Genomic DNA, 10,191 nt, shown 5'->3' on the forward strand with positions numbered 1-10,191 from the left:
TGTGGGGTGGTGACCTTGGGGATGGGGGTGACAAATGCGGTTTTCCATTCATTAGGGGGGTGGGAAGTTCGACTGCAAACTCCTTGTATATTTTGATTGGGAGGTCAATTGGGGTCGTGGAGCGTTTGGATTTAAATTTAAAGAGTTTGTTAGCGATTTCATATGGTTGGACACTGGAAGGGGGGGAGGGGGAAGGTAAGTAAGCTGGGAAGAGAGTGAGGTCAAGACTGGGTAAGGTATGACATATGGTAGCAAAATGGTTATTAATTATCTCAGCTGCCTCCTCACTAGGTAAATGTGAGATGAAAGGAAGTGTGTGTGTGTTCGTGCGTGTGTTGCCTCGTGATAGTTAGAGTGGGCCCCCGTCCAGAAAGGACACTGTACTAACCTCCAGCACCGACCCAGGTGGGCTAGAGAATATGGTTTCCGAGTGAACATTAATTTGAACTATACATTTTTTATTCTAATTAAATATAATTTATGAATATTACTTTTACTTTAACTTCGGTAAATCTTTATCACAGTACTTGTACTTCAAGGAATCATTACACATCTGCCTATTAAACGGGCAGCAGATATAAGGAAGACAGCAGCTTCTAAGCTAATATAAAGTTTGTCATTACTGTAAAATTAGTGCGCCAGCACGATACTCGTCGGCTTTTTCGTTTTAGATCAATTAAAAACATAAACAAAAGACTGCTTCTGTATAAAGACTTAATACGACAATCCAGGACTACATAACTGAATGTCTTCTCTCGTGTACAGTGAATATATTAGTTAACGCTCACGGTAATCTTTTTTCTAAGAAGCTTTACTCTCGACCTATTACGAATTGAAATAACGTCTGAGTTATAGTTTATCTTGTAATACTTGGACGCTTTATCCCGCCTCCTCATACACTCGCCTCGCAGTGTAGGTGGGTGATCCATGTGTGGCTCATGTTTCATGCATGGCGAGATAAAGTGCTGTGAAGTTGGATCACCACCAGCTTGCTTCAAGTTAGCGTTGTTGGGAGTGAGTTAGCACTCGGGGGATGCCTACGGAGATAAGAGAGCTCCACATGGCCCCACCTACCTATAATTCTTACCAGCAACGCGGTGTTCCTATAGTGATACTGTGTGCCTCCTATAGTGATGCTGTGTGTGTGTGTGTGTGTGTGTGTGTGTGTTATGTAAGAAGAAAGCGGCAGCCCAGCGGGAACTTCGCAATAGAAAGAACGACTGACTTAAAAATAAAGCATATGAAGCACAAAAACTTGCAGATCAGCACAAGATGCGCGAATTTTTCATTTCCACTAAAATATTTTTCGGGTCAGTCACTCGTGGCATAGCCCCCTTCGCTTATCTGACGGTAACCACATAATTAAAGACGACGAAGGCCTCCTTTAGCGCTTGAAAGAGCACAACGATTCAATGCTCAACCAAAACACCGATGTGGATGTCCTGACTACCCAGCAGGTCCCTCAGCATCCAGAGCTGACCCACCATAGCTATCCTCCATCCCTGGATGAGGTAGCTACTTCCATCAAACAGATGAACAATAATAAAGCCTCAGGGCCTGATGGAATCCCAGCCGAGGTGGATAAAGCGGGAGGACCTCTACTTACCAGCCGTCTCCAGTCTCTCCTGGAGAATATATGGGAAAAGGAGGAAATCCCCCAAGCTCTTAAAGATGCCTCCATTGTTAATATTTATAAGAATAAGGGGAACCGGTCAGATTGTAGCAACTACCGTAGGATCTCGCTGCTCTCCGTAGCTGGCAAGATTATAGCCCGAGTCCTCCTAAACAGACTTCTTCCTGAGGCGGAAATCTTCCTCCCGGAACCTCAATGTGGTTTTAGACCATCACGCAGCACCACTGACATGATCTTTGCTGCCCACCAGATACAGGAGAAGTGCAGAGAACAGCGTTGTGAAATGCACATGGCTTTCATCGACCTAACCAAGGCCTTCGACTCGGTCAACAGGGAAGCCCTCTGGTGGACCCTCAGCCGTTTTGGCAGCCCACCAAAATTCATCGCCACGATGGCATGAACGGCAATGTCCTGCACAACGGCACCCATTCAGAGTTCTTTCCCATCCAAGCTGGGGTTAAACAAGGGTGTGTACTGGCACCAACTCTCTTTTCCATCTTCTTGGCTGCCTTCCTTACTCGTGCCAGTGCCAATTTAGCAAGTGGAGTGAACATCGAATACCGGGTAAAGGGGGGTCTTTTCAACATAAGACAACTCCAGGTAAGAACAAAAGTGTCGGCAGCTTCCATTACTGAACTTCACTATGCAGACGACCTCACACTTGTTGCTCACACTGAACACGACCTACAGGAGATCCTGAACACCTATGCAGACGCGTATGCACACTTCGGCCTTGAGGTGAATGTACGTAAGACTCAGATTCTCTTTCAACCTGCCCCTGGTTCAGACACACCTCCACCATCCATCCAGCTTAACGGTACTACACTCTCTAATGTTGCCCACTTTCGGTATCTCGGCTCCCATCTGTCCACCACCGCGTACATCGATGAAGAAATTCAGCATCGGATCAGATGTGCATCTCACGCCTTGGGCGGACTCCGAAATCGTGTCTTCAGCTGTAGGGAGATGAAATTATCCACAAAGTTGCACATATATCGAGCAGTGGTCCTGCCCATCCTACTATATGGCAGCGAGACATAGGTCACATACAGGAGGCACCTCAAGGCACTTGAAAACTTTCACCATCGTAGTCTACGTTCCATCCTCCGAGTTCTCTGGGAAGACAATAGAACAAATGCCAGCATTCTTGCTGACACCAACTGTAGGAGCATCGAGGCTACCATTTTCCATGAGCAACTACGTTGGACTGGCCATGTTACCCGCATGGACGACAGTAGACTGTCAAAGCAGCTACTTTACAGTCATCTAACGAATAGTAAACGCAACGCTGGCGGGCAACTGAAAAGGTATAAGGATAGTCTTAAGACAAACCTGAAAAGGTGCCAAATCGACCCCTCACCTGGGAGTCGATTACTCCACATTGTAACGCTTGGGGAAGCACCACACGAGAAGATGTCAATACTTTCGAGTTAGCCCGACTGCAAATCGAAGCAGATAAGCTCCAACGTCGGAAAGACGCTGCCACAGTAGATGGAACCCTCCACATGTGCAACTAATGTGGACGAGGCTGCCGGTCCCGTATCGGGCTCCTTAGTCACCTCAAAACTCACTAACCTCGGTGACATCCCTAATAACCCATATCATTTTGCCATAGCTGCATGATCGTCATACTCGATTCCGAGTGACAGCAAAGTAGTAGTAGTTATGTCCCTGTGTTGTAAGTTGCATTTCATAATGTTTTTGAATCACTGAAACTAACAATTGTTTATAAAATTTTTGTATTGTTATGGATGAACACTAAATAGTTTTGCTTCGTTTGTTGTTCTGCTATTTTTGCTGTAACCGTGTTTATTGTAATATTAATATTGCTGTAAATATTTTTGTTGTTAATGTGTTTGTTGCCATATTATTATTGTTGTAAATTTGTAGTTACGGTAAAATATTATTAGGTATTAGGATAATTAGTTTTTACAGGGACAATATATATATATATATATATATATATATATATATATATATATATATATATATATATATATATATATATATATATATATATATATATATATATATGATAAAATCACACGGGAAAAAGGGAAACAACGGAGCACCTTAGCTTTCGTCTTTATTCAAGACATCTTCAGAGGCAACTGGATTACATGGACAGAGAGAGGCTTAAATATACAGGGTGACCTTATTAAACATGAGGTCAGGTCATAATGATGTCATCCACTAATCCCCACACCAACACCAACACACATGTAGAGGAGCTTAAGAGAAGGGGGCGACGTGACTAGTCAGGTCAGGTCAAAAATAAGGGACCCACTAAATAACTATCCTACATCTAGATCAAAGGTTTTCAAAGCATTTTTAACCTTGGGCCACTGACAAATAAATTTATGTAACATATTATCAGTTTTGAACTGACCATCACTAATGTTTATTGATTTTAATTCCTTAATCAAACTAGCTTCAACCAGAAGTCTTTCTGTGACACAAGATGATTTGAATACTTCTAAGCTTTTTTCCCAAGCAATGGGATGATTATTATTCCTAACATGAACGAACAGGGCACTGCTTTCAGATGCTGTTCTGATATTGTACTTATGTTGTCTGATTCTGAGCTGCAGTGTTTTTCCTGTCTGTCCTACATAATTACCATTACATTTGCTACATGGAATACAATTAACACTTCCATTTACCTTCAAACTTGGGCTATTTCTTATTAACATATTGGTAATGGTTGAGTCTTACTTGAAAACAACATTAATATTTAGTAGTTTGAGGGACCGAACTAACGGGACAAATTCATTACGATAGGGCAGAGTCAAAATATTCTTAAGTGTAGGAATTTGCCTTGTTTGAGAGGAATGAAAGGTTATTTTAGCCCTATTAAAACAACGATCAACAAACACGGAAGTTTACCCAAGTTTCTGTGCAATGGAACGAATCCACGTTTTCATTGTGGATCTACATGATATATATATATATATATATATATATATATATATATATATATATATATATATATATATATATATATATATATATATATATATATATATATATATATACTATAAGACTAGGCTTGTGTCTGTCTGTCTGTTCTGGGCAGCTGAAACGGCCCAATCGTTTTTCATCAAACTTGGTGAACAATCGACAAAAAATTCGTAGAGTGGAACAATCCTGGTCCCATGTCGATGGTTTCTTTAGGAAGGCATTAATTAAACATTTTATTTACGATGGAAAACGATGCAAGTCTACGGACTTGGCGCACCCTAATTAACCTTGCAAGTCTATGGACTTGGCTCACCCTCATTCGCTGTACGCTAGCCAAGCACGAGCGTTCAAACTTTCACTGGGCACGAAGGTGCCCGCGATCACTTGTTTTAGTTATAAAGGAAACCATGCAAAGAATCACAGGAAATACACAACTTTTTTACCTACTAATACAAAAGTTCTATAAAGCTCAACATGTAAACACTATTATTTTTTTAAGTTTATATTCATTGCATTATTTAGAAATTAAAAAATACTAGTAATATACAGAGTAATATACAGTATGTAGTACTGGACAAGGTAGGACCACAACCCTGCCTGAATATTCTTGCACCGTCAGTCTCGCTACGTATGTTTATCACCCCATCCAATTCAGATTTCAGCCGACTCATTATTACAAAGACACATACTCTGTATTCCATAATTACAGATGAATCACGATTGCAGATGCACAACTTTTAAATACAAACAGACAATTTACCATTAGAAGACAATGAATACAAACAAACTACCACCCGATTCTTACATCTCACCTCCACCCCTAACTGAGCCAGGATGAATTCTAACGATGTGTTTGACAGCTGACGTAGGTGGGTGTAAGGCGCCCGTGTTAATTGCCTGTTCGACTTTGTGTTCCCACAGAGCACACCTGGCCTGGCGGTCCCCCAACACTCACCTATGATGGTCGTATGTCGCGCCGTGCAGGACGGGCTAGTGCAAGTGGATGACTGTGGGTGAGGCAGTGAGAAGGGTAAGTTAACGAAACAGGTGAGACAGCGGGAGACAGGTGAAACGGCAAAAGGTGACAGAGAGATAGGTAAAACAGTGAAGATTGACAGCGAGACAACGAGACAGGTGAAACTGCGAGTGACAGGCGAGACAGGGACACCATGGGACGGAACGCCTCCATCCAGATGTTCCTTCTGACCTTGACTGGCTGTTCCTGGATGTTGCTCTTCCTCTCCATCACCCTCCCAGACTACCATGTCTTCAGGTAAACATCAGTGCTCACCTTACCTCACCTTTATCTCCACCTTCCCTCACCTTTGTCTCCACCTTCCCTCACCTTTGTCTCCACCTTACCTCACCTTTGTCTCCACCTTACCTCACCTTTATCTCCACCTTCCCTCACCTTTGTCTCCACCTTCCCTCACCTTTGTCTCCACCTTACCTCACCTTTGTCTCCACCTTACCACACCTTTGTCTCCACCTTCCCTCACCTTTATCTCCCACCTTACCTCACCCCTTTGTCTCCACCTTCCTCACCTTTGTCTCCATCCCTCACCTTTATCTCCACCTTCCCTCACCTTCTCCACCTTCCCCTCACCTTTATCTCCACCTTCCCTCACCTTTGTCTCCACCTTCCCTCACCTTTGTCTCCACCTTCCCTCACCCTATATCTCCACCTACCTCACCTTTGTCTCCACCTTCCTCACCTTTGTCTCCACCTTCCCTCACCTTTGTCTCCACCTTCCCTCACCTTTGTCTCCACCTTACCTCCTATTATCTCCACCTTACCTCACCTTTGTCTCCATCTTACCTCACCTTTATCTCCACCTTCCCTCACCTTTGTCTCCACCTTCCCTCTGTCTCCACCTTACCTCACCTTATCTCCACCTTCCCTCACCTTTGTCTCCACCTTACCTCACCTTTGTCTCCACCTTCCCTCACCTTTGTCTCCACCTTCCCTCACCTTTGTCTCCACCCCTCACCTTTTGTCTCCACCTCTACCTTTGTCTCCACTCCTCACTTCCCTCCCCTCACCTTTGTCTCCACCTTCCCTCACCCCTTTATTCTCCTTACCTCCACCTTTATCTCCACCTTCCCTCCTGTCTCTCACCTTACCTCCCCACCTTTGTCTCCACTTCCCTCCTTTGTCTCCACCTTCCCTCCACCTTTGTCTCCACCTTACCTCACCTTTGTCTCCACCTTACCTCACCTTTGTCTCCACCCATCCCTCACCTTTATCCACCTTCCCTCACCTTTGTCTCCACCCACCTCACCTTGTCTCCACCTTCCCTCCACCTTTGTCTCCACTCTTCCTCACCTTTGTCTCACCTTACCTCACCTTTATCTCCACCTTCCCCTCACCTTTGTCTCCACCCTTCCCCTCACCTTTGTCTCCACCTTCCCTCACCTTTGTCTCCACCTTACCTCACCTTTGTCTCCACCTTACCTCCACCTTTGTCTCCACCTTCCTCTTTCTCCATCTCCACCTTACCTCACCTTTGTCTCACCTTCCCTCACCTTTGTCTCCACCTTCCCTCACCTTTGTCTCCACCTTCCCTCCTTTGTCTCCACCTTCCCTCACCTTTGTCTCCACCCCCTCACCTTTGTCTCCACCCACCCTCACCTTTGTCTCCACCTTCCCCTCCTTTATCTCCACCTTACCTCACCTTTGTCTCCCACCTTACCTCACCTTTGTCTCACCTTCCCTCCCACCTTTATCTCCACCCCTTCCCTCACCTTTTCTTCCCACCTTCCCTCACCTTTATCTCACTTCCCTCACCTTTGTCTCCACCCACCCTCACCTTTGTCTCTTCCCTCACCTATATCTCACCTTCCTCACCTTTTGTCTCCCTTCCCTCACCTGTCACACCCTCTTTTCCACCCTCCTTTTTGTCCACCTTCCCACCTCACCTTTTTCTTCCACCTTCCCTCTTTGTCTCCACCTTACCTCACCTTTGTCTCCACCTCCCCCTCACCTTCGTCTCCACCTTACCTCCACCTTTGTCTCCTTCCCTCACCTTTGTCTCCACCTTACCTCACTTTGTCTCCACCTTCCCTCCTTTGTCTCCACCTTACCCACTTGTCCACCCCCTCACCTTTATCTCCACCTTCCCTCACCTTTGTCTCCACCTTACCTCACCTTTGTCTCCACCTTCCCTCCTTGTATCCCACCTTCCCTCACCTTTGTCTCCACCTTCCCCTCACCTTTGTCTCACCTTCCTCACCTTTGTCTCCACCTTCCCTCACCTTTGTCTCCACCTTACCCCTCACTTTGCTCCACCTTCCCCTCCTTTGTTCCACCTTCCCTCACCTTTGTCTCCACCACCCTCTGTCCACCTTCCCTCACCTTTGTCTCCACACCTTCTCTCCCCTTCACCTTACCTCCTGTGATCTCCACCCCCTCCCTTTGTCCACCTTCCCTCACCTTTGTCTCCACCTTCCCTCCACTTTTGTCTCCTTCCTCACCTTTGTCTCCACCTTACCTCCCCTTTGTCTCCACCTTCCCTCTACCTTTGTCTCCACCTTCCCTCACCTTTGTCTCCTTCCCTCACCTTTGTCTCTCCCTCACCTTTGTCTCCACCTTATCCCCTCTGTCTCCACTACCCTCACCTTGTCTCCACCTTCCCTCCTCTTCCATTCCACCTTACCTCACCTTTGTCTCCACCTTCCCCCTCACCATTGTCTTACTTCCCTCACCTTTGTCTCCACCTTCCCTCACTTTTGTCTCACCTTCCACCTCACCTTTGTCTCCACACTTACCTACCTTTGTCTCCACCTTCCCTCACCTTTGTCTCCACCTTCCCACCCTTCTCTCCACCCCACCTTCCTCACTCTGTATCTCCACCTTACCTCACCTTGTCCCACCCTTCCCTCACCTTTGTCTCCACCTTCACCTCTGACCCTCTCCACCACCACACCTTTGTCTCTCTCCTCCTCCTTCTCCACCTTCCCTCACCCATGTCCACCTTACTCACCTTTGTCTCCACCTTACCCTCACCTTTGTCCCTCCTTACCTCACCTTTGTCTCCACCTTCCCTCCTTTGTCTCCACCTTCCCTCTGTCTCCACCTTCCTCCTTATCCTCTCCTTTGTCTCCACCTTACCTCACCTTTGTCTCCACCTTACCTCTGTCCTTCACCTTACCTCACGTCTCACCTTCCCTCCTTTGTCTCCCACCTTCCCTCACCATTGTCTCACCTTCTCTACCTTTGTCTCCACCTTACCTCACTTATCTCCTTACCACACCTTTGTCTCCACCTTACCTCCTACCTTACATTCTCCCCTTTACCCCTCCTTTATCTCCACCTTACCTCCTTTATCTCACACCCTCACTGTCTCCTTCCCTCCACCCTTTGTCTCCACCTTCCCCTCACCTTTGTCCACCTTACCTCCTTTGTCTCTCCCTTCCACTCACCTTTGTCTATACCTCCTTTGTCTCCTACCTCACCTTTGTCACCTTACCTCACCCACCTGTCTCCTTACCTCACCCACCTGTCACCTTACCTCCTTTGTCTCCACCTTACCTCCTTTGTCTCCACCTTACCTCACCTGTCTCCACCTTACCTCACCTTTGTCTCCTACCTTACCTACTTTGTCTCCACCTTACCTCACCTTTGTCTCCACTTACCTCACCTTTGTCTCCTTACCTCACCTTTGTCTCCACCTTCCACCTCACCTTTGTCTCCACCTTACCTCACCTGTCTCCCTTACCTCCACCTTTGTCTCCACCTTACCTCACCTTTGTCTCCTCAACCACCTCACCTTTGTCTCCACCTTACCTCACCTTTGTCTCACCTTACCTCTTGTCTCCACCCACCCTCACCTTTGTCTCCACCTTACCCCTCACCTTTGTCTCCACCTTACCTCCTTTGTCTCCACCTTACTCCTTTGTCTCACATACCTCACCTTTGTCTCCACCTTACCTCCTTTGTCTCCCACCTTACCCCTCCTGCACACCCCTTTGTCCTCCTTACCTCACCTTTGTCTCCTGTGCCTCACACTTGTCCTTACCTCCCACCCAGCCTCCCACCTTCCTCTTGTCTCCTTACCTCCTTGTCTCCACCTCCCTCACCTTTTTCTCCACCTTACCTCCTTCCACCATTACCTCCTCTTGTCTCCACCTTCCCTCACCTTTGTCTCCACCTTACCTCCTCTGTCTCCACCTCCCTCACCTCTGTCACCTCACCTTTGTCTCCACCTTCTCTGTCCCACCCCCTTTGTCTCCCACCTCACCTTTGTCTCACCTTCCCACCTTTGTCTCCTTACCTCCCTTTGTCTCCACCTTACCTCCCTTTGTCTCCACCTCTTGTCTCCTTCCCTCACCTTGTCTCACCTTACCTCACATGTCACCTTCCCTCACTGTCTCCACCTTACCTCACCTTTCATTCCCTCTCCCTTTGTCTCCACCCTCCCTCACCTTTGTCTCCACCTTACCTCACCTTTGTCTCCACCTTCCCTCTTGTCTCACCTTCCCTCCTTTGTCTCCACCTTACCTCACCTTTGTCTCCACCTTTCCCTCATTCACCTTCCCCACATGACACAATCTCCATTCCCTCACCTTTGTCTCCCTCCTCCTTTATCTCTCCACCT

General features: G+C 46.6%; 1 protein-coding gene across 1 annotated transcript in view; it reads left to right on the plus strand.

Moving 5' to 3' along the window:
* The window catches only part of LOC121863321, a 76,873-nt gene that overhangs the window by 25,471 nt on the left and 41,211 nt on the right, over positions 1 to 10,191 (plus strand). The window contains exon 2 of the mRNA XM_042361941.1: positions 5,516 to 5,867. The gene's annotated coding sequence lies outside the window, so the exon portion shown is untranslated. The remainder of the gene's footprint in view (positions 1 to 5,515; positions 5,868 to 10,191) is intronic.

This window comes from Homarus americanus, unplaced genomic scaffold (genome assembly GCF_018991925.1).
Source record: "Homarus americanus isolate GMGI-L3 unplaced genomic scaffold, GMGI_Hamer_2.0 scaffold46197, whole genome shotgun sequence".
Classification (NCBI taxonomy): Eukaryota; Metazoa; Arthropoda; class Malacostraca; order Decapoda; family Nephropidae; genus Homarus; species Homarus americanus.